The 26,608-nt window shown below is 40.0% G+C and overlaps 1 long non-coding RNA gene across 1 annotated transcript in view; it reads right to left on the bottom strand.

The window, feature by feature from the left end:
* LOC139425096 (uncharacterized) overlaps positions 1-24,674 on the bottom strand; it is a 45,551-nt gene extending 20,877 nt beyond the window's left edge. Inside the window, exons 1-2 of the long non-coding RNA XR_015431488.1 lie at positions 22,146-24,674; positions 21,455-21,512 (exon numbers count right to left, since the gene is read on the bottom strand). This is a non-coding gene — a long non-coding RNA (uncharacterized LOC139425096). The remainder of the gene's footprint in view (positions 1-21,454; positions 21,513-22,145) is intronic.
* Between the last annotated feature and the right edge of the window lie 1,934 nt (positions 24,675-26,608).

The raw sequence follows: 26,608 nt of genomic DNA on the forward strand, positions 1-26,608 counted from the left end.
ATATGAATTACGCACCCGGCTCGCATCGACCCTAGAGCTGGCCCTTCCCCCACCAATGAAGTGAACAGGGCCCGAATCCTGTCAATGGCAGGGCGATATGAATTCCGCAACCGGCTCGCATCCACCCGAGAAATGGCTTCATTAATAAATTATTGTATTACAAATTAAAATGCTTAAAAATCTTGAGGAGAATATTAATACCACAAAACCTATAAGCTAGACAAAAACCTATATCAGACCTGTGATGGCGCAGGGGACAGAGTTTTCTCCCACCAATGAGGTGAACAGGACCCGAATCCTGTCAATGGCTGCGCGATATGAATTCCGCACCCGGCTTGCATCGACCCTAGAGCTGGCTTCATTAACAAATTATTGTATTATAAATTAAAATGCTTAAAAAATCTTGAGGAGGATATTAATAACGCAAAACCTAGAAACTAGACAAGAACCTATATCAGAGCTGTGATGGCGCAGGGGACAGAGTTTTCTCCCACCAATACCAATGAGGTGAACAGGGCCTTAATCCTGCCAATGGCTGGTCGATATGAATACCGCACCCGGCTCGCATCGACCCTAGAGCTGGCTTTATTAATAAATTATTGTATAACAAATAAAAATGCTTAAAAAATCTTGAGGAGGCTATTAATAACACAAAACCTATAAACTAGACAAGAACCTATATCAGAGCTGTGATGGCGCAGGGAACCACTAATGAGGAGAAAAGGGCCCGAATCCTGTCAATGGCTGGGCGATATGAATTACGCACCCGGCTCGCATCGACCCTTGAGCTGGCTCTTCTCCCACCAATGAAGTGAACAGGGCCCGAATCCTGTCAATGGCTGGGTGATATGAATTTTGAACCCGGCTCGCATCCACCCGAGAAATGGCTTCATTAATAAATTATTGTATTACAAATTAAAATGCTTAAAAATCTTGAGGAGGATATTAATACCACAAAACCTATAAACTAGACAAAAACCTATATCAGACCTGTGATGGCGCAGGGGACAGAGTTTTCTCTCACCAATGAGGTGAACAGGACCCGAATCCTGTCAATGGCTGAGCGATATGAATTCCGCACCCGGCTTGCATCGACCGTAGAGCTGGCTTCATTAATAAATTATTGTATTACAAATTAAAATGCTTAAAAAATCGTGAGGAGGATATTAATAACACAAAACCTATAAACTAGACAAGAACCTATATCAGAGCTGTGATTTCGCAGGGGACAGAGTTTTCTCCCACCAATGAGGTGAACAGGGTCCGAATCCTGTCAATTGCTGGGCGATATGAATTCCGCACCCGGCTCTCATCGACCCTAGAGCTGGCTTCATTAATAAATTATTGCATTACAAATTAAAATGCTTAAAAAGTCTAGAGGTGGATATTAATAACACAAAACCTATAAACTAGACAAGAATCTATCTCAGAGCTGTGATGGTGCAGGGGACCGAGTTTTTTCCCCCCAATGAGGTGAACAGGGCCCGAATCCTGTCAATGGCTAGGCGATATGAATTCCGCACCCGGCTCGCATCGACCCTAGAGCTGGCTTCATTAATAAATTATTGTATTACAAATTAAAATTCTTAAAAAATCTAGAGGAGGATATTAACAACACAAAACCTAAAAACTAGACAAGAATCTATATCAGAGCTGTGATGTCGCAGGGGACAGAGTTTTCTCCCACCAATGAGGTGAACAGGACCCGAATCCTGTCAATGGCTGAGCGATATGAATTCCGCACCCGGCTTGCATCGACCCTAGAGCTGGCTTCATTAATAAATTATTGTATTACAAATTAAAATGCTTAAAAAATCGTGAGGAGGATATTAATAACACAAAACCTATAAACTAGACAAGAACCTACATCAGAGCTGTGATGGCGCAGGGGACAGAGTTTTCTCCCACCAATGAGGTGTACAGGGTCCGAATCCTGTCAATGGCTGGGCGATATGAATTCCGCACCCGGCTCGCATCCACCCTAGAGATGGCTTCATTAATAAATTATTGTATTACAAATTAAAATGTTTAAAAAATCTTGAGGAGGATATTAATAACACATAACCTATAAACTAGAAAAGAACCTATATCAGAGCTGTTATGGCGCAGGGGACAGAGTTTTCTCCCACCAATGAGGTGAACAGGGCCCGAATCCTGTTAATGGCAGGGCGATATGAATTCCGCACCCGGCTCGCATCGACCCTAGAGATGGCTTCATTAATAAATTATTTTATTAAAAATTAAAATGCTTAAAAAGTCTTAAGGAGGATATTAATAACACAAAACCTATAAACTAGACAAGAACCTACATCAGAGCTGTGATGGCGCAGGGGACAGAGTTTTCTCCCACCAATGAGGTGTACAGGGTCCGAATCCTGTCAATGGCTGGGCGATATGAATTACGCACCCGGCTCGCATCCACCCTAGAGATGGCTTCATTAATAAATTATTGTATTACAAATTAAAATGTTTAAAAAATCTTGAGGAGGATATTAATAACACAAAACCTATAAACTAGAAAAGAACCTATATCAGAGCTGTTATGGCGCAGGGGACAGAGTTTTCTCCCACCAATGAGGTGAACAGGGTCCGAATCCTGTCAATTGCTGGGCGATATGAATTCCGCACCCGGCTCTCATCGACCCTAGAGCTGGCTTCATTAATAAATTATTGCATTACAAATTAAAATGCTTAAAAAGTCTAGAGGTGGATATTAATAACACAAAACCTATAAACTAGACAAGAATCTATATCAGAGCTGTGATGGTGCAGGGGACCGAGTTTTTTCCCCCCAATGAGGTGAACAGGGCCCGAATCCTGTCAATGGCTAGGCGATATGAATTCCGCACCCGGCTCGCATCGACCCTAGAGCTGGCTTCATTAATAAATTATTGTATTACAAATTAAAATTCTTAAAAAATCTAGAGGAGGATATTAACAACACAAAACCTAAAAACTAGACAAGAATCTATATCAGAGCTGTGATGGCGCAGGGGACAGAGTTTTCTCCCACCAATGAGGTGAACAGGACCCGAATCCTGTCAATGGCTGAGCGATATGAATTCCGCACCCGGCTTGCATCGACCCTAGAGCTGGCTTCATTAATAAATTATTGTATTACAAATTAAAATGCTTAAAAAATCGTGAGGAGGATATTAATAACACAAAACCTATAAACTAGACAAGAACCTACATCAGAGCTGTGATGGCGCAGGGGACAGAGTTTTCTCCCACCAATGAGGTGTACAGGGTCCGAATCCTGTCAATGGCTGGGCGATATGAATTCCGCACCCGGCTCGCATCCACCCTAGAGATGGCTTCATTAATAAATTATTGTATTACAAATTAAAATGTTTAAAAAATCTTGAGGAGGATATTAATAACACATAACCTATAAACTAGAAAAGAACCTATATCAGAGCTGTTATGGCGCAGGGGACAGAGTTTTCTCCCACCAATGAGGTGAACAGGGCCCGAATCCTGTTAATGGCAGAGCGATATGAATTCCGCACCCGGCTCGCATCGACCCTAGAGATGGCTTCATTAATAAATTATTTTATTAAAAATTAAAATGCTTAAAAAGTCTTAAGGAGGATATTAATAACACAAAACCTATAAACTAGACAAGAACCTACATCAGAGCTGTGATGGCGCAGGGGACAGAGTTTTCTCCCACCAATGAGGTGTACAGGGTCCGAATCCTGTCAATGGCTGGGCGATATGAATTACGCACCCGGCTCGCATCCACCCTAGAGTTGGCTTCATTAATAAATTATTGTATTACAAATTAAAATGTTTAAAAAATCTTGAGGAGGATATTAATAACACAAAACCTATAAACTAGAAAAGAACCTATATCAGAGCTGTTATGGCGCAGGGGACAGAGTTTTCTCCCACCAATGAGGTAAACAGGGCCCGAATCCTGTTAATGGCAGGGCGATATGAATACCGCACCCGGCTCGCATCGACCCTAGAGATGGCTTCATTAATAAATTATTTTATTAAAAATTAAAATGCTTAAAAAGTCTTAAGGAGGATATTAATAACACAAAACCTATAAACTACACAAGAACCTATATCAGAGCTGTGATGGCGCAGGGGACAGAGTTTTCTCCCATCAATGAGGAGAACAGGGCCCGAATCCTGTCAATGGCTGGGCGATATGAATTCCGCACCCGGCTCGCATCGACCCTAGAGATGGCTTCATTAATAAATTATTTTATTTCAAATTAAAATGCTTAAAAAATCTTGAGGAGGATATTAACAACACAAAACCTATAAACTGGACAAGAATCTATATCAGAGCTGTGAAGGCGCAGGGGACCACTAATGAGATGAAAAGGGCCCGAATCCTGTCAATGGCTGGGCTATATGAATTACGCACCCGGCTCGCATCGACCCTAGAGCTGGCTCTTCTCCCTCCAGTGAGGTGAACAGGGCCCAAATCCTGTCAATGGCTGGGCGATATGAATTCCGCACCCGGCTCGCATCGACCCTAGAGATGGCTTCATTAATAAATTATTGTATTAAAAATTAAAATGCTTAAAAATTCTTGAGGAGGATATTAATAACACAAAACGTATAAACTAGACAAGAACATATATCAGAGCTGTGATGGCGCAGGGGACAGAGTTTTCACCCATCAATGAGGTGAACAGGGCCCGAATCCTGTCAATTGCTGGGCGATATGAATTCCGCTCCCGGCTCGCATCCACCCTAGAGATGGCTTCATTAATAAATTATTGTATTACAAATTAAAATGCTTAAAAAGTCTTGAGGAGGATATTAATAACACAAAACCTAGAAACTAGACAAGAACCTATATCAGAGCTGTGATGGCGCAGGGGACAGAGTTTTCTCCCACCAATGAGGTGTACAGGGTCCGAATCCTGTCAATGGCTGGGCGATATGAATTCCGCACCCGGCTCGCATCCACCCTAGAGATGGCTTCATTAATAAATTATTGTATTACAAATTAAAATGCTTAAAAAATCTTGAGGAGGATATTAATAACGCAAAACCTATAAACTAGACAAGAACCTATATCAGAGCTGTGATGGCGCAGAGGACAGAGTTTTCACCCACCAATGAGGTGAACAAGGCCCGAATCCTGTCAATGGCTTGGCAATATGAATTCCGCACCCGGCTCGCATCGACCCTAGAGCTGGCTCTTCTCCCACCAATGAAGTGAACAGGGCCCGAATCCTGTCAATTGCAGGGCGATATGAATTCCGCACCCGGCTCGCATCCACCCGAGAAATGGCTTCATTAATAAGTTATTGTATTACAAATTAAAATGCTTAAAAAATCTTGGGGAGGATATTAATAACACAAAACCTATAAACTAGACAAGAACCTATATCAGAGCTGTGATGGCGCAGGGGACAGAGTTTTCTCCCACCAATGAGGTGAACAGGGCCCGAATCCTGTTAATGGCTGGGCGATATGAATTCCGCACCCGGCTCGCATCGACCCTAGAGATGGCTTCATTAATAAATTATTTTATTAAAAATTAAAATGCTTAAAAAGTCTTAAGGAGGATATTAATAACACAAAACCTATAAACTAGACAAGAACCTATATCAGAGCTGTGAAGGCGCAGGGGACCACTAATGAGATGAAAAGGGCCCGAATCCTGTCAATGGCTGGGCTATATGAATTACGCACCCGGCTTGCATCGACCCTAGAGCTGGCTCTTCTCCCACCAATGGGGTGAACAGGGCCCAAATCCTGTCAATGGCTGGGCGATATGAATTCCGCTCTCGGCTCGCATCCACCCAAGAGATGGCTTCATTAATAAATTATTGTATTAAAAATTAAAATGCTTAAAAATTCTTGAGGAGGATATTAATAACACAAAACGTATAAACTAGACAAGAACATATATCAGAGCTGTGATGGCGCAGGGGACAGAGTTTTCACCCATCAATGAGGTGAACAGGGCCCGAATCCTGTCAATTGCTGGGCGATATGAACTCCGCTCCCGGCTCGCATCCACCCTAGAGATGGCTTCATTAATAAATTATTGTATTACAAATTAAAATGCTTAAAAAGTCTTGAGGAGGATATTAATAACACAAAACCTAGAAACTAGACAAGAACCTATATCAGAGCTGTGATGGCGCAGGGGACAGAGTTTTCTCCCACCAATGAGGTGAACAGGACCCGAATCCTGTCAATGGCTGAGCGATATTAAGTCCGCACCCGGCTTGCATCGACCCTAGAGCTGGCTTCATTAACAAATTATTGTATTATAAATTAAAATGCTTAAAAAATCTTGAGGAGGATATTAATAACGCAAAACCTAGAAACTAGACAAGAACCTATATCAGACCTGTGATGGCGCAGGGGACAGAGTTTTCTCCCACCAATGAGGTGTACAGGGTCCGAATCCTGTCAATGGCTGGGCGATATGAATTACGCACCCGGCTCGCATCCACCCTAGAGATGGCTTCATTAATAAATTATTGTATTACAAATTAAAATGTTTAAAAAATCTTGAGGAGGATATTAATAACACAAAACCTATAAACTAGAAAAGAACCTATATCAGAGCTGTTATGGCGCAGGGGACAGAGTTTTCTCCCACCAATGAGGTGAACAGGGTCCGAATCCTGTCAATTGCTGGGCGATATGAATTCCGCACCCGGCTCTCATCGACCCTAGAGCTGGCTTCATTAATAAATTATTGCATTACAAATTAAAATGCTTAAAAAGTCTAGAGGTGGATATTAATAACACAAAACCTATAAACTAGACAAGAATCTATATCAGAGCTGTGATGGTGCAGGGGACCGAGTTTTTTCCCCCCAATGAGGTGAACAGGGCCCGAATCCTGTCAATGGCTAGGCGATATGAATTCCGCACCCGGCTCGCATCGACCCTAGAGCTGGCTTCATTAATAAATTATTGTATTACAAATTAAAATTCTTAAAAAATCTAGAGGAGGATATTAACAACACAAAACCTAAAAACTAGACAAGAATCTATATCAGAGCTGTGATGGCGCAGGGGACAGAGTTTTCTCCCACCAATGAGGTGAACAGGACCCGAATCCTGTCAATGGCTGAGCGATATGAATTCCGCACCCGGCTTGCATCGACCCTAGAGCTGGCTTCATTAATAAATTATTGTATTACAAATTAAAATGCTTAAAAAATCGTGAGGAGGATATTAATAACACAAAACCTATAAACTAGACAAGAACCTACATCAGAGCTGTGATGGCGCAGGGGACAGAGTTTTCTCCCACCAATGAGGTGTACAGGGTCCGAATCCTGTCAATGGCTGGGCGATATGAATTCCGCACCCGGCTCGCATCCACCCTAGAGATGGCTTCATTAATAAATTATTGTATTACAAATTAAAATGTTTAAAAAATCTTGAGGAGGATATTAATAACACATAACCTATAAACTAGAAAAGAACCTATATCAGAGCTGTTATGGCGCAGGGGACAGAGTTTTCTCCCACCAATGAGGTGAACAGGGCCCGAATCCTGTTAATGGCAGGGCGATATGAATTCCGCACCCGGCTCGCATCGACCCTAGAGATGGCTTCATTAATAAATTATTTTATTAAAAATTAAAATGCTTAAAAAGTCTTAAGGAGGATATTAATAACACAAAACCTATAAACTAGACAAGAACCTACATCAGAGCTGTGATGGCGCAGGGGACAGAGTTTTCTCCCACCAATGAGGTGTACAGGGTCCGAATCCTGTCAATGGCTGGGCGATATGAATTCCGCTCCCGGCTCGCATCCACCCTAGAGATGGCTTCATTAATAAATTATTGTATTACAAATTAAAATGCTTAAAAAGTCTTGAGGAGGATATTAATAACACAAAACCTAGAAACTAGACAAGAACCTATATCAGAGCTGTGATGGCGCAGGGGACAGAGTTTTCTCCCACCAATGAGGTGTACAGGGTCCGAATCCTGTCAATGGCTGGGCGATATGAATTCCGCACCCGGCTCGCATCCACCCTAGAGATGGCTTCATTAATAAATTATTGTATTACAAATTAAAATGCTTAAAAAATCTTGAGGAGGATATTAATAACGCAAAACCTATAAACTAGACAAGAACCTATATCAGAGCTGTGATGGCGCAGAGGACAGAGTTTTCACCCACCAATGAGGTGAACAAGGCCCGAATCCTGTCAATGGCTTGGCAATATGAATTCCGCACCCGGCTCGCATCGACCCTAGAGCTGGCTCTTCTCCCACCAATGAAGTGAACAGGGCCCGAATCCTGTCAATTGCAGGGCGATATGAATTCCGCACCCGGCTCGCATCCACCCGAGAAATGGCTTCATTAATAAGTTATTGTATTACAAATTAAAATGCTTAAAAAATCTTGGGGAGGATATTAATAACACAAAACCTATAAACTAGACAAGAACCTATATCAGAGCTGTGATGGCGCAGGGGACAGAGTTTTCTCCCACCAATGAGGTGAACAGGGCCCGAATCCTGTTAATGGCTGGGCGATATGAATTCCGCACCCGGCTCGCATCGACCCTAGAGATGGCTTCATTAATAAATTATTTTATTAAAAATTAAAATGCTTAAAAAGTCTTAAGGAGGATATTAATAACACAAAACCTATAAACTAGACAAGAACCTATATCAGAGCTGTGAAGGCGCAGGGGACCACTAATGAGATGAAAAGGGCCCGAATCCTGTCAATGGCTGGGCTATATGAATTACGCACCCGGCTTGCATCGACCCTAGAGCTGGCTCTTCTCCCACCAATGGGGTGAACAGGGCCCAAATCCTGTCAATGGCTGGGCGATATGAATTCCGCTCTCGGCTCGCATCCACCCAAGAGATGGCTTCATTAATAAATTATTGTATTAAAAATTAAAATGCTTAAAAATTCTTGAGGAGGATATTAATAACACAAAACGTATAAACTAGACAAGAACATATATCAGAGCTGTGATGGCGCAGGGGACAGAGTTTTCACCCATCAATGAGGTGAACAGGGCCCGAATCCTGTCAATTGCTGGGCGATATGAACTCCGCTCCCGGCTCGCATCCACCCTAGAGATGGCTTCATTAATAAATTATTGTATTACAAATTAAAATGCTTAAAAAGTCTTGAGGAGGATATTAATAACACAAAACCTAGAAACTAGACAAGAACCTATATCAGAGCTGTGATGGCGCAGGGGACAGAGTTTTCTCCCACCAATGAGGTGAACAGGACCCGAATCCTGTCAATGGCTGAGCGATATTAAGTCCGCACCCGGCTTGCATCGACCCTAGAGCTGGCTTCATTAACAAATTATTGTATTATAAATTAAAATGCTTAAAAAATCTTGAGGAGGATATTAATAACGCAAAACCTAGAAACTAGACAAGAACCTATATCAGACCTGTGATGGCGCAGGGGACAGAGTTTTCTCCCACCAATGAGGTGTACAGGGTCCGAATCCTGTCAATGGCTGGGCGATATGAATTACGCACCCGGCTCGCATCCACCCTAGAGATGGCTTCATTAATAAATTATTGTATTACAAATTAAAATGTTTAAAAAATCTTGAGGAGGATATTAATAACACAAAACCTATAAACTAGAAAAGAACCTATATCAGAGCTGTTATGGCGCAGGGGACAGAGTTTTCTCCCACCAATGAGGTGAACAGGGTCCGAATCCTGTCAATTGCTGGGCGATATGAATTCCGCACCCGGCTCTCATCGACCCTAGAGCTGGCTTCATTAATAAATTATTGCATTACAAATTAAAATGCTTAAAAAGTCTAGAGGTGGATATTAATAACACAAAACCTATAAACTAGACAAGAATCTATATCAGAGCTGTGATGGTGCAGGGGACCGAGTTTTTTCCCCCCAATGAGGTGAACAGGGCCCGAATCCTGTCAATGGCTAGGCGATATGAATTCCGCACCCGGCTCGCATCGACCCTAGAGCTGGCTTCATTAATAAATTATTGTATTACAAATTAAAATTCTTAAAAAATCTAGAGGAGGATATTAACAACACAAAACCTAAAAACTAGACAAGAATCTATATCAGAGCTGTGATGGCGCAGGGGACAGAGTTTTCTCCCACCAATGAGGTGAACAGGACCCGAATCCTGTCAATGGCTGAGCGATATGAATTCCGCACCCGGCTTGCATCGACCCTAGAGCTGGCTTCATTAATAAATTATTGTATTACAAATTAAAATGCTTAAAAAATCGTGAGGAGGATATTAATAACACAAAACCTATAAACTAGACAAGAACCTACATCAGAGCTGTGATGGCGCAGGGGACAGAGTTTTCTCCCACCAATGAGGTGTACAGGGTCCGAATCCTGTCAATGGCTGGGCGATATGAATTCCGCACCCGGCTCGCATCCACCCTAGAGATGGCTTCATTAATAAATTATTGTATTACAAATTAAAATGTTTAAAAAATCTTGAGGAGGATATTAATAACACATAACCTATAAACTAGAAAAGAACCTATATCAGAGCTGTTATGGCGCAGGGGACAGAGTTTTCTCCCACCAATGAGGTGAACAGGGCCCGAATCCTGTTAATGGCAGGGCGATATGAATTCCGCACCCGGCTCGCATCGACCCTAGAGATGGCTTCATTAATAAATTATTTTATTAAAAATTAAAATGCTTAAAAAGTCTTAAGGAGGATATTAATAACACAAAACCTATAAACTAGACAAGAACCTACATCAGAGCTGTGATGGCGCAGGGGACAGAGTTTTCTCCCACCAATGAGGTGTACAGGGTCCGAATCCTGTCAATGGCTGGGCGATATGAATTACGCACCCGGCTCGCATCCACCCTAGAGTTGGCTTCATTAATAAATTATTGTATTACAAATTAAAATGTTTAAAAAATCTTGAGGAGGATATTAATAACACAAAACCTATAAACTAGAAAAGAACCTATATCAGAGCTGTTATGGCGCAGGGGACAGAGTTTTCTCCCACCAATGAGGTGAACAGGGCCCGAATCCTGTTAATGGCAGGGCGATATGAATACCGCACCCGGCTCGCATCGACCCTAGAGATGGCTTCATTAATAAATTATTTTATTAAAAATTAAAATGCTTAAAAAGTCTTAAGGAGGATATTAATAACACAAAACCTATAAACTACACAAGAACCTATATCAGAGCTGTGATGGCGCAGGGGACAGAGTTTTCTCCCATCAATGAGGAGAACAGGGCCCGAATCCTGTCAATGGCTGGGCGATATGAATTCCGCACCCGGCTCGCATCGACCCTAGAGATGGCTTCATTAATAAATTATTTTATTTCAAATTAAAATGCTTAAAAAATCTTGAGGAGGATATTAACAACACAAAACCTATAAACTGGACAAGAATCTATATCAGAGCTGTGAAGGCGCAGGGGACCACTAATGAGATGAAAAGGGCCCGAATCCTGTCAATGGCTGGGCTATATGAATTACGCACCCGGCTCGCATCGACCCTAGAGCTGGCTCTTCTCCCTCCAATGAGGTGAACAGGGCCCAAATCCTGTCAATGGCTGGGCGATATGAATTCCGCACCCGGCTCGCATCGACCCTAGAGATGGCTTCATTAATAAATTATTGTATTAAAAATTAAAATGCTTAAAAATTCTTGAGGAGGATATTAATAACACAAAACGTATAAACTAGACAAGAACATATATCAGAGCTGTGATGGCGCAGGGGACAGAGTTTTCACCCATCAATGAGGTGAACAGGGCCCGAATCCTGTCAATTGCTGGGCGATATGAATTCCGCTCCCGGCTCGCATCCACCCTAGAGATGGCTTCATTAATAAATTATTGTATTACAAATTAAAATGCTTAAAAAGTCTTGAGGAGGATATTAATAACACAAAACCTAGAAACTAGACAAGAACCTATATCAGAGCTGTGATGGCGCAGGGGACAGAGTTTTCTCCCACCAATGAGGTGTACAGGGTCCGAATCCTGTCAATGGCTGGGCGATATGAATTCCGCACCCGGCTCGCATCCACCCTAGAGATGGCTTCATTAATAAATTATTGTATTACAAATTAAAATGCTTAAAAAATCTTGAGGAGGATATTAATAACGCAAAACCTATAAACTAGACAAGAACCTATATCAGAGCTGTGATGGCGCAGAGGACAGAGTTTTCACCCACCAATGAGGTGAACAAGGCCCGAATCCTGTCAATGGCTTGGCAATATGAATTCCGCACCCGGCTCGCATCGACCCTAGAGCTGGCTCTTCTCCCACCAATGAAGTGAACAGGGCCCGAATCCTGTCAATTGCAGGGCGATATGAATTCCGCACCCGGCTCGCATCCACCCGAGAAATGGCTTCATTAATAAGTTATTGTATTACAAATTAAAATGCTTAAAAAATCTTGGGGAGGATATTAATAACACAAAACCTATAAACTAGACAAGAACCTATATCAGAGCTGTGATGGCGCAGGGGACAGAGTTTTCTCCCACCAATGAGGTGAACAGGGCCCGAATCCTGTTAATGGCTGGGCGATATGAATTCCGCACCCGGCTCGCATCGACCCTAGAGATGGCTTCATTAATAAATTATTTTATTAAAAATTAAAATGCTTAAAAAGTCTTAAGGAGGATATTAATAACACAAAACCTATAAACTAGACAAGAACCTATATCAGAGCTGTGAAGGCGCAGGGGACCACTAATGAGATGAAAAGGGCCCGAATCCTGTCAATGGCTGGGCTATATGAATTACGCACCCGGCTTGCATCGACCCTAGAGCTGGCTCTTCTCCCACCAATGGGGTGAACAGGGCCCAAATCCTGTCAATGGCTGGGCGATATGAATTCCGCTCTCGGCTCGCATCCACCCAAGAGATGGCTTCATTAATAAATTATTGTATTAAAAATTAAAATGCTTAAAAATTCTTGAGGAGGATATTAATAACACAAAACGTATAAACTAGACAAGAACATATATCAGAGCTGTGATGGCGCAGGGGACAGAGTTTTCACCCATCAATGAGGTGAACAGGGCCCGAATCCTGTCAATTGCTGGGCGATATGAACTCCGCTCCCGGCTCGCATCCACCCTAGAGATGGCTTCATTAATAAATTATTGTATTACAAATTAAAATGCTTAAAAAGTCTTGAGGAGGATATTAATAACACAAAACCTAGAAACTAGACAAGAACCTATATCAGAGCTGTGATGGCGCAGGGGACAGAGTTTTCTCCCACCAATGAGGTGAACAGGACCCGAATCCTGTCAATGGCTGAGCGATATTAAGTCCGCACCCGGCTTGCATCGACCCTAGAGCTGGCTTCATTAACAAATTATTGTATTATAAATTAAAATGCTTAAAAAATCTTGAGGAGGATATTAATAACGCAAAACCTAGAAACTAGACAAGAACCTATATCAGAGCTGTGATGGCGCAGGGGACAGAGTTTTCTCCCACCAATGAGGTGAACAGGGCCTTAATCCTGCCAATGGCTGGTCGATATGAATACCGCACCCGGCTCGCATCGACCCTAGAGCTGGCTTCATTAATAAATTATTGTATAACAAATTAAAATGCTTAAAAAATCTTGAGGAGGCTATTAATAACACAAAACCTATAAACTAGACAAGAACCTATATCAGAGCTGTGATGGCGCAGGGAACCACTAATGAGGAGAAAAGGGCCCGAATCCTGTCAATGGCTGGTCGATATGAATTACGCACCCGGCTCGCATCGACCCTTGAGCTGGCTCTTCTCCCACCAATGAAGTGAACAGGGCCCGAATCCTGTCAATGGCTGGGTGATATGAATTTTGAACCCGGCTCGCATCCACCCGAGAAATGGCTTCATTAATAAATTATTGTATTACAAATTAAAATGCTTAAAAATCTTGAGGAGGATATTAATACCACAAAACCTATAAACTAGACAAAAACCTATATCAGACCTGTGATGGCGCAGGGGACAGAGTTTTCTCCCACCAATGAGGTGAACAGGACCCGAATCCTGTCAATGGCTGAGCGATATGAATTCCGCACCCGGCTTGCATCGACCGTAGAGCTGGCTTCATTAATAAATTATTGTATTACAAATTAAAATGCTTAAAAAATCGTGAGGAGGATATTGATAACACAAAACCTATAAACTAGACAAGAACCTATATCAGAGCTGTGATTTCGCAGGGGACAGAGTTTTCTCCCACCAATGAGGTGAACAGGGTCCGAATCCTGTCAATTGCTGGGCGATATGAATTCCGCACCCGGCTCTCATCGACCCTAGAGCTGGCTTCATTAATAAATTATTGCATTACAAATTAAAATGCTTAAAAAGTCTAGAGGTGGATATTAATAACACAAAACCTATAAACTAGACAAGAATCTATATCAGAGCTGTGATGGCGCAGAGGACCGAGTTTTCTCCCCCCAATGAGGTGAACAGGGCCCGAATCCTGTCAATGGCTAGGCGATATGAATTCCGCACCCGGCTCGCATCGACCCTAGAGCTGGCTTCATTAATAAATTATTGTATTACAAATTAAAATTCTTAAAAAATCTAGAGGAGGATATTAACAACACAAAACCTAAAAACTAGACAAGAATCTATATCAGAGCTGTGATGGCGCAGGGGACAGAGTTTTCTCCCACCAATGAGGTGAACAGGACCCGAATCCTGTCAATGGCTGAGCGATATGAATTCCGCACCCGGCTTGCATCGACCCTAGAGCTGGCTTCATTAATAAATTATTGTATTACAAATTAAAATGCTTAAAAAATCGTGAGGAGGATATTAATAACACAAAACCTATAAACTAGACAAGAACCTACATCAGAGCTGTGATGGCGCAGGGGACAGAGTTTTCTCCCACCAATGAGGTGTACAGGGTCCGAATCCTGTCAATGGCTGGGCGATATGAATTCCGCACCCGGCTCGCATCCACCCTAGAGATGGCTTCATTAATAAATTATTGTATTACAAATTAAAATGTTTAAAAAATCTTGAGGAGGATATTAATAACACAAAACCTATAAACTAGAAAAGAACCTATATCAGAGCTGTTATGGCGCAGGGGACAGAGTTTTCTCCCACCAATGAGGTGAACAGGGCCCGAATCCTGTTAATGGCTGGGCGATATGAATTCCGCACCCGGCTCGCATCGACCCTAGAGATGGCTTCATTAATAAATTATTTTATTAAAAATTAAAATGCTTAAAAAGTCTTAAGGAGGATATTAATAACACAAAACCTATAAACTAGACAAGAACCTATATCAGAGCTGTGATGGCGCAGGGGACAGAGTTTTCTCCCATCAATGAGGAGAACAGGGCCCGAATCCTGTCAATGGCTGGGCGATATGAATTCCGCACCCGGCTCGCATCGACCCTAGAGATGGCTTCATTAATAAATTATTTTATTTCAAATTAAAATGCTTAAAAAATCTTGGAGGATATTAACAACACAAAACCTATAAACTGGACAAGAATCTATATCAGAGCTGTGAAGGCGCAGGGGACCACTAATGAGATGAAAAGGGCCCGAATCCTGTCAATGGCTGGGCTATATGAATTACGCACCCGGCTCGCATCGACCCTAGAGCTGGCTCTTCTCCCACCAATGGGGTGAACAGGGCCCAAATCCTGTCAATGGCTGGGCGATATGAATTCCGCAGTTAGCTCGCATCGACCCTAGAGCTGGCTTCATTAATAAATTATTGTATTACAAATTAAAATGCTTAAAAAATCTTGAGGAGGATATTAATAACACAAAACCTATAAACTAGACAAGAACCTATATCAGAGCTGTAATGGCGCAGGGGACAGAGTTTTCTCCCACCAATGAGGAGAACAGGGCCCGAAACCTGTCAATGGCAGGGCGATATGAATTCCGCAGTTAGCTCGCATCGACCCTAGAGCTGGCTTCATTAATAAATTATTGTATTACAAATTAAAATGCTTAAAAAATCTTGAGGAGGATATTAATAACACAAAACCTATAAACTAGACAAGAACCTATATCAGAGCTGTGATGGCACAGGGGACCACTAATGAGGTGAAAAGGGCCCGAATCCTGTCAATGGCTGGGCGATATGAATTACGCACCCGGCTCGCATCGACCCTAGAGCTGGCTCTTCTCCCACCAATGAAGTGAACAGGGCCCGAATCCTGTCTATGGCTGGGCGATATGAATTCCGCAACCGGCTCGCATCCACCCGAGAAATGTCTTCATTAATAAATTATTGTATTACAAATTAAAATGCTTAAAACTCTTGAGGAGAATATTAATACCACAAAACCTATAAACCAGACAAAAACCTATATCAGACCTGTGATGGCGCAGGGGACAGAGTTTTCTCCCACCAATGAGGTGAACAGGACCCGAATCCTGTCAATGGCTGAGCGATATGAATTCCGCACCCGGCTTGCATCGACCCTAGAGCTGGCTTCATTAATAAATTATTGTATTATAAATTAAAATGCTTAAAAAATCTTGAGGAGGATATTAATAACGCAAAACCTAGAAACTAGACAAGAACCTATATCAGAGCTGTGATGGCGCAGGGGACAGAGTTTTCTCCCACCAATGAGGTGAACAGGGTCTTAATCCTGCCAATGGCTGGTCGATATGAATACCGCACCCGGCTCGCATCGACCCTAGAGCTGGCTTCATTAATAAATTATTGTATAACAAATTAAAATGCTTAAAAAATCTTGAGGAGGCTATTAATAACACAAAACCTATAAACTAGACAAGAACCTATATCAGAGCTGTGATGGCGCAGGGAACCACTAATGAGGAGAAAAGGGCCCGAATCCTGTCATTGGCTGGGCGATATGAATTACGCACCCGGCTCGCATATACCCTAGAGCTGGCTCTTCTCCCACCAATGAAGTGAACAGGGCCCGAATCCTTTCAATGGCTGGGTGATATGAATTTTGCACCCGGCTCGCATCCACCCGAGAAATGGCTTCATTAATAAATTATTGTATTACAAATTAAAATGCTTAAAAATCTTGAGGAGGATATTAATACCACAAAACCTATAAACTAGACAAAAACCTATATCAGACCTGTGATGGCGCAGGGGACAGAGTTTTCTCCCACCAATGAGGTGAACAGGACCCGAATCCTGTCAATGGCTGAGCGATATGAATTCCGCACCCGGCTTGCATCGACCCTAGAGCTGGCTTCATTAATAAATTATTGTATTACAAATTAAAATGCTTAAAATATCTTGAGGAGGATATTAATAACACAAAACCTATAAACTAGACAAGAACCTATATCAGAGCTGTGATGGCGCAGGGGACAGAGTTTTCTCCCACCAATGAGGTGAACAGGACCCGAATCCTGTCAATGGCTGAGCGATATGAATTCAGCACCCGGCTCGCATCGACCCTAGAGCTGGCTCTTCCCCCACCAATGAAGTGAGCAGGGCCCGAATCCTGTCAATGGCTGGGCGATATGAATTCCGCACCCGGCTCGCATCCACCCTAGAGATGGCTTTTTCTCCCACCAAAGAGGTGAACAGGGCCCTGGGCGAGGGCCGGGATAGCCTGGTCGGTAGGGCGCTGGGCCCATATCCAAGAGGTCGTGGGTTCGATCCTCGCCGGCCGAAGACTCCCCGTGCAGTAAATGGTGACTGATGCACGTTAAATCTGTCGAGTCTCAAAGTCCTCCATGTTCCCACAACAAATCAATACCTCTGGGGGTACTGATCCAGGAGTTTCCTTGTCTTCTGGATTGGTTCAAAATTACAAGGCTACGGAGTTGAACGTAAGTAGTCGTAAACCCATGAAATTGGGTCGGCTGTTCAACGACGGTTATAAAATAAAATTGCTGGGCGATATGAATTCCGCTCCCGGCTCGCATCCACCCTAGAGATGGCTTCATTAATAAATTATTGTATTACAAATTAAAATGCTTAAAAAGTCTTGAGGAGGATATTAATAACACAAAACCTAGAAACTAGACAAGAACCTATATCAGAGCTGTGATGGCGCAGGGGACAGAGTTTTCTCCCACCAATGAGGTGAAAAGGGCCCGAATCCTGTCAATGGCTGGGCGATATGAATTACGCACCGGGCTCGCATCGACCCTAGAGCTAGCTCTTCTCACACCAATGAAGTGAGCAGGACCCGAATCCTGTCAATGGCTGAGCGATATGAATTCAGCACCCGGCTCGCATCGACCCTAGAGCTGGCTTCATTAATAAATTATTGTATTACAAATTAAAATGCTTAAAAATTCTTGAGGAGGATATTAATAACACAAAACCTATAAACTAGACTAAAACCTATATCATAGCAGTGAGGGCGCAGGGGACAGAGTTTTCTCCCACCAATGAGGTGAACAGGGCCCGAATCCTGTCAATGGCTAGGCGATATTAATTCCGCACCCGGCTCGCATCGACCTTAGAGCTGGCTTCATTAATGAATTATTGTATTACAACTTAAAATGCTTAAAAAATCTTGAGGAGGATATTAATAACACAAAACCTATAAACTAGACAAGAACCTATATCAGAGCTGTAATGGCGCAGGGGACAGAGTTTTCTCCCACCAATGAGGAGAACAGGGCCCGAAACCTGTCAATGGCAGGGCGATATGAATTCCGCAGTTAGCTCGCATCGACCCTAGAGCTGGCTTCATTAATAAATTATTGTATTACAAATTAAAATGCTTAAAAAATCTTGAGGAGGATATTAATAACACAAAACCTATAAACTAGACAAGAACCTATATCAGAGCTGTGATGGCACAGGGGACCACTAATGAGGTGAAAAGGGCCCGAATCCTGTCAATGGCTGGGCGATATGAATTACGCACCCGGCTCGCATCGACCCTAGAGCTGGCTCTTCTCCCACCAATGAAGTGAACAGGGCCCGAATCCTGTCTATGGCTGGGCGATATGAATTCCGCAACCGGCTCGCATCCACCCGAGAAATGTCTTCATTAATAAATTATTGTATTACAAATTAAAATGCTTAAAAATCTTGAGGAGAATATTAATACCACAAAACCTATAAACCAGACAAAAACCTATATCAGACCTGTGATGGCGCAGGGGACAGAGTTTTCTCCCACCAATGAGGTGAACAGGACCCGAATCCTGTCAATGGCTGAGCGATATGAATTCCGCACCCGGCTTGCATCGACCCTAGAGCTGGCTTCATTAATAAATTATTGTATTATAAATTAAAATGCTTAAAAAATCTTGAGGAGGATATTAATAACGCAAAACCTAGAAACTAGACAAGAACCTATATCAGAGCTGTGATGGCGCAGGGGACAGAGTTTTCTCCCACCAATGAGGTGAACAGGGTCTTAATCCTGCCAATGGCTGGTCGATATGAATACCGCACCCGGCTCGCATCGACCCTAGAGCTGGCTTCATTAATAAATTATTGTATAACAAATTAAAATGCTTAAAAAATCTTGAGGAGGCTATTAATAACACAAAACCTATAAACTAGACAAGAACCTATATCAGAGCTGTGATGGCGCAGGGAACCACTAATGAGGAGAAAAGGGCCCGAATCCTGTCATTGGCTGGGCGATATGAATTACGCACCCGGCTCGCATATACCCTAGAGCTGGCTCTTCTCCCACCAATGAAGTGAACAGGGCCCGAATCCTTTCAATGGCTGGGTGATATGAATTTTGCACCCGGCTCGCATCCACCCGAGAAATGGCTTCATTAATAAATTATTGTATTACAAATTAAAATGCTTAAAAATCTTGAGGAGGATATTAATACCACAAAACCTATAAACTAGACAAAAACCTATATCAGACCTGTGATGGCGCAGGGGACAGAGTTTTCTCCCACCAATGAGGTGAACAGGACCCGAATCCTGTCAATGGCTGAGCGATATGAATTCCGCACCCGGCTTGCATCGACCCTAGAGCTGGCTTCATTAATAAATTATTGTATTACAAATTAAAATGCTTAAAATATCTTGAGGAGGATATTAATAACACAAAACCTATAAACTAGACAAGAACCTATATCAGAGCTGTGATGGCGCAGGGGACAGAGTTTTCTCCCACCAATGAGGTGAACAGGACCCGAATCCTGTCAATGGCTGAGCGATATGAATTCAGCACCCGGCTCGCATCGACCCTAGAGCTGGCTCTTCCCCCACCAATGAAGTGAGCAGGGCCCGAATCCTGTCAATGGCTGGGCGATATGAATTCCGCACCCGGCTCGCATCCACCCTAGAGATGGCTTTTTCTCCCACCAATGAGGTGAACAGGGCCCGAATCCTGTCAATGGCTGGGCGATATGAATTCCGCACCCGGCCCGCATCGACCCTAGAGCTGGCTTTCGTAAATAAGTTATTGTATTAAAAATTGAAATGCTTAAAAAATCTTGAGGAGGATATTAATAACACAAAACCTATTAACTAGATAAGAACCTATATCAGAGCTGTGATGGCGCAGGGGACAGAGTTTTCTCCCACCAATGAGGTGAACAGGGCCCGAATCCTGTCAATGGCTGGGCGATATGAATTCCGCACCCGGCCCGCATCGACCATAGAGCTGGCTTTCGTAAATAAGTTATTGTATTAAAAATTGAAATGCTTGAAAAATCTTGAGGAGGATATTAATAACACAAAACCTATTAACTAGATAAGAACCTATATCAGAGCTGTGATGGCGCTGGGGACAGAGTTTTCTCCCACCAATGAGGTGAACAGGGCCCGAATCCTGTCAATGGCTGGGCGATATGAATTCCGCACCCGGCCCGCATCGACCCTAGAGCTGGCTTTCGTAAATAAGTTATTGTATTAAAAATTGAAATGCTTAAAAAATCTTGAGGAGGATATTAATAACACAAAACCTATTAACTAGACAAGAACCTATATCAGAGCTGTGATGGCGCAGGAGACAGAGTTTTCTCCCACCAAAGAGATGAACAGGGCCTTAATCCTGTCAATGGCTGGTCGATATGAATACCGCACCCGGCTCGCATCGACCCTAGAGCTGGCTTCATTAATAAATTATTGTATTACAAATTAAAATGTTTTTAAAATCTTGAGGAGGATATTAACACAAAATCTATAAACTAGACAAGAAACTATAGGAGAGCCGTGAAGTAAGTCCATTGTAGTATCTCTTGACCCCAACAGAAAATAATGGTCTTTTAGTGTCTCATGTTAACAATTTTTACAACTGGGGACTGAATTAGAAATCTTAAGACGATAGGAACCAAACTATCTTACTTGTCGTACCTTTAATCCAAACTTATTTATAAACAAGACGCGTTTGAAACTTTCATAAAATAAGTAAATTATGATATATTTGTAAATTTGAGCCTGAATTTATTTCAATTTTTGTTATCAGACATCTCTCATAGCCTTCCGTCTACTTTGCCCGAAAAAGTGATCAAATCCCAAATCCCTTTCCAATTTTAGGTGCTGTCGTTATAGTTGAATGGCCTGAAATTTATTGAAGCACTAAAATAGAATTCTTACCAGAGCCATGATGAATCACAAAATACTATTCTGCATCATATAAAGAGAACATCCTCTCCTATAAAATGTAAAGTAATTAATAAGATATGAATAGAATACGTAGTAAAAGTATTAAAATGTAAAAACCAAATTTTGTGCTAGAAAGTCTATTTATTTAAAATGGTAAACCCTCATTACTAACAGAATTTTTATTGAGTTCAAAAATTCTGATTGAGATCGTTCTTGAAAATGTTTTCCTCTTTGAAAGAAAAAAACGGGAAAGATTTCGTGTGTTTATAAAAAATTTAAGTTGATTAAGTTCTGTGTGAGTATCATCGGAGCACTCTTGTCTTGACAATCGATGTCGAAAGTTATGAAAAATAATGGCACGAAAATGTTCACGATTCAATTCCATTTTTTGAAAGAGAAGAACTTTTCAAATTACTGTCAACAACACAAATGAAGCTATAATGGTAGATCGTCTGCTGAATTTATATTTAAAAATATCAAACTTTCGATTAAAATCGTCTGCGGTCGCCTAGTAACACTTACTGTTGCCAAGGCCAGAAATATAAATAGCAGCCCTCGTAAGAGAGCTGGAATCTCTAATAAGTTATTATAAAAACGGTTACATGACTGGTGTGTAAAATTTCAGAATTGCAATACATAAAACAGTTAAGAAAGAAAAATAAAAATGCAACGTTTTACTTACAGTGTTTGTCCTTCAAAAGCGACAGTTTCTCTTAATCTGCTCAAAGAAAATGATTCGGGCAATGATTCAAAGGATTGGAAGACCAAAAGAGGAGTAGAGTAGATGTCTTCCCAGAGAAGACCAAGACAGTCCAGGATATGATCGGCGGAAGCTCGGTGTAGATGGCATTGACGGCAGAGGGAGTAGGTTTTAGTTCCTTGGGAATATAGTAAACCCTTTAGATGACCAGTAGCTAGGCGGGAGAGGGTGGTGCAGACTCTTCTTTCAAAGAGTCAAAGAAACTCCAGGATTATTTCCTTTATACCAATTGTGGTTGGGAGGAATCAGCCAGTCCCTGAGAAGCTGAGATTTCTTTAGGGAGTAAAGTTCAAGATAGGTGAGATCAGAAGAGGTAGGGTGTGGTAGGCTGCAATTCTCTTTATCCAGGCTATCCGCTAAGTCGTTGCTATAGAGACCAACGTGAGAAGGAATCCACAGCAGGTGAATATTATGCTGAAGGGAAAAGAGTTTTAATTAATTTAGGATGGAAATACTGGTTTTGCCGCCAATATGGGTTCTGTTGTTGAGCTGCGGCTATCAGTGAGTATCCAAAGGTCGTCAAAACAAAGGTCATTGTGCATAAATAATTACAGACCCCTGTTGAATGAAGTTCACTTCTCAAAACGAGAAAATCCTTAAAAGCTGAAATATATTAAATAAGAATTAAAAATAAACCGTTTTTTTTCCTGTTCACAGGAAACATGAAAATGAATTGAAGAGAAAATATGATGTGAATATTTGAATCTATTAAAGCTAGGACTGAAAACCGTTGTGATCACATTGGAGGGAAAAAATTTGAAAGAAATTGAATGAAGTGCCGTGAAACATATTAGATAAACACTAGAAAACGAAATGAAAATTAATTCGGAAAAATTTGGTAGACACATTGAATGAAAAGCTAAATGAAAAAAGAATTTAAAAAAACTGAAAAGCTAAAAAAAATCGAAAACCAATGGAAAAAAAATAAAAAAACGAAAAAACAAACACGTGGAATGGGGAATTAGTCAGTTGTAAAAATAAAGAAGAAAAGTACGAAAAACAAGGAGTCAAAGCAAGAGTTGAATGAACGGTTGCACGAGGCATGCATGTCATGAATCGAAAAAACTGGATCAAGAATTGGAAAATAAAACTGAATACACTGATAAAAAATTATAAAACATACTGATATTGACACATTCAATGAAATATCTTATTTACGTATTCGGCAATAATTTGAAACAATAAATAAATAAACTTGATATGCGTTGGAAAGCAATGAGACTATTAAAAAAGAAGAAAGTACGAAATGGGGTGACAAAACATGACCAGACACTTGAAGTATAAAGAACAAAAAAAAGGTAAATACATTGTAAAAAACTAGAACCTAAAAGACAACGAAAAGAGGAAGAAAAATTGATAAGTAATGAAAATAATAACTTGAAAATTTGAGAGGAAAAAAAACTTGAAAATTAGAAATAAATAAAAACATTAAAAAACTGAAAAATGAAAAATAATAAAAAACACCACTACAAAAGTCACGGATGGAATTTATCAGTAGTAATAAAAAATAGAAAGTTAAAATTTAAACAAAAATGAGAAGAAACTGTAAAACAAAGTATTGCGAAAAAAATGGATGATGGAAAACACCCAAAAAAAGCTGAACACACTGGAAAAAAATATAAAAATACTGAAAGAAAACCAGTGGAAAATACCTTAAAATATGAATTGAAAACACACCGAATAGTAAGGAAAACACAACGCAAAAAATGGAAATAACAGTTAAACACATTAAGAAAAAAAACAATGGAAAACACACTGATAAAAAATCAACTGAAAACACACCGAAAAAAACCAATAGAGAACACACACAAAATAAAAAACGCAGCGAGAAAATACCAATGGAAATTACACTGACAGAACTGATTGAATCACACTGAAAATGGAAAATGACTGATGATGGAAAAAATAGAAATGTAAAGAACACACTGAAAAAAAAAATTGAAAAATCGGAAAAACACAATGGAAAATAGAAAAAATACACTGGAAATTCCTGGAAAAAATGGAGAAAAAAAATTGAGGAAGAAAAAAACAGAATAGAAACACAATGGAAAGAATAGAGAAAGCTCAACGGAAAAATGGAAATAGCAGAATTTAGTAAACACAATGGAAAAATCCGAAAGAGAAAATAACAATGAAAAAAAATTAGATAGCATTGAAGGAAAATTTAGAAAAAAATACGAAGAAAAAAATATAAGAATCACACTCTGGAAGATATCAAAAATTGGAAAATCAACAACAATATTAAAAAATCAATATAACAAATTGGAAAATGAAATTCAAACGGAAAAAACAAAATGGAAAAAAAGAAAGAAAATATCCTTCGAGAAAAAATTAAAAAGCACAATGGAAAAATAAAAAAAAGACTCCAAAAATTTAAAAACAAAATGAAAAAAAAATAAAATACTGAGAAAAAATGGAGGAAGCACAATGGAAAAATCAGAATTAGTAGACACAATGGAAACGAAAAGAAAAAAAAATAAAATGGAAAAAAATAGAAAGCATTGAAGAAAAATATAGAAAAAAATACGAAGGAAAAAGTATAAGATTCGCATAATGGAAAATATCAAAAATTGGAAAATCAGTATCAATCTCAAAAATTCACAATCAAAAATTGGAAAATGAAACTCAATGGAAAAAGCACAAGGGAAAAATTGAGAGAAAAAAAATCACTCTGAAAAAAAAAACACAATGGAAAAAAAAAACACTGTAAAAAATTTAAAAAACAAAACGAAAAAAAAAAAACTCATCTGAAAAACAGCAATGGAAAAATTGGAAACACTCAATTGAAAAATATGGAAAAAACACCATGAAAATTAGAAAAAGCACACTGGAAAAATCGGAGGAACACAATGCAAAAAATAAAAATAAGAAAACAGAATGATTAAAATACACTGGAAAAAATCGAAAAACACATTGGAAAAAATACAAAAACACAACGGGAAAAATTAGAAAAACACAATGAAAAAATTTGAAAAACAGAATGGAAAAAATTTGAAAAACAGAATGGAAAAAATTTGAAAAACACAATGAAAAAAATTTTAAAAACACAATGTAAAAAATTTGAAAAACACAATGGAAAAGATAGAGAAAGCACAATGGGAAAAAAACAATGGATAAAAATTAGAAAGCAATGAAAAAAAAATGTAGAAAAAAAACACGAAGGATAAAATATAACAATCACGCAATGGGAAAAAATAGAAGAAAAACATAATGGAGAAATTGTAAAAATAAAAGAAAAATTAAAATGCATCATTGGAAAAAAATTTAGAAAATAAACAAAAAAATGAACAACATTAAATAAAACGTGGAAAAGGCAAATTGGAAAAAAAGAATTCAGAAAAATGTTAAAAAACATGGTCAAACAAAGTGGGAAAAGTCTTAGAACACAATGAAAAATGGAAAAGACAGAAAAAAAGAAACAAAAGTATGGAAACGCAAACGCAATCAGATGACGGAACGACCGAATTTCGTTGCATGTAATCTAAGGCGAACGTAGGATTGTGATTTTACCAGCGGGATGTGTGACGGGATACCTGGAACTACCCAAAAATCTACCAACCGGAAGAAAAGAACCCGGACCAAATTTTGCGCTTTTTTATAAAAAATTTTTACCCGCACAAAAAGCGCAATATTAGATTAGCTATACGATTACTTTGAATATAGTTCAGGATAAATAAATAACTTACCTTATAATTAAGTATTATTACTAAGCTTACCTTTAGAACAGTATCATACCATTTCTTCAATAACTAGAGCCTCATATTTTTTAAGCTAGTAAAACTTACCTAGAGTTACCTTACCTTACCATTAATGACTTTTAGGTCTTTACAAGGCTTCTTGCTCATTTTTCTTGATATCCTGAGGGAAAATTAAAGATCATTAAATTGCAATCATTACATTTTAATGTCGTAAGAGCAATATAATAATTGTATTTCGATGGATAAGTTTTGTCTTTCCCTTCTTAATTTTTCTAACATAAGGAAAACTAAGATCTCGGAGTCGAGAATCTCTATCAAGATAATTTGCAGAATAACTGAAGTGCTCAGTTAAAGTGCAGAAGAATCAAGTGTTTTCCCCATTTTTCCTAAGTAACGAGCACATAAACGGTTTCATGCCGTTCAAGTTCAAAAGTTTGTTTCTTTCATTCTATCAACTAATTTGTTGGCTAATATTTAATGACCTGATTCTAAAAATCAATAAATGACATTATATTTTTCCCTTTAATTGTAATAATATTTTATACCATTTGATTCGTTGTATTATGGTTTTTAAAGTGATTGATTCTATCAATTATTGTAGTGAGTGTTGAAATTTCGAGTTTTTTAAGTTTTCAGTAAGTTTATTTAAGGGGCCCAAATAAACGGTAATCTGAAAATAACGAATCC

Source organism: Parasteatoda tepidariorum, chromosome 2 (assembly GCF_982258835.1).
Source record: "Parasteatoda tepidariorum strain Cologne lab strain chromosome 2, Ptep-v5.0, whole genome shotgun sequence".
Lineage (NCBI taxonomy): Eukaryota > Metazoa > Arthropoda > Arachnida > Araneae > Theridiidae > Parasteatoda > Parasteatoda tepidariorum.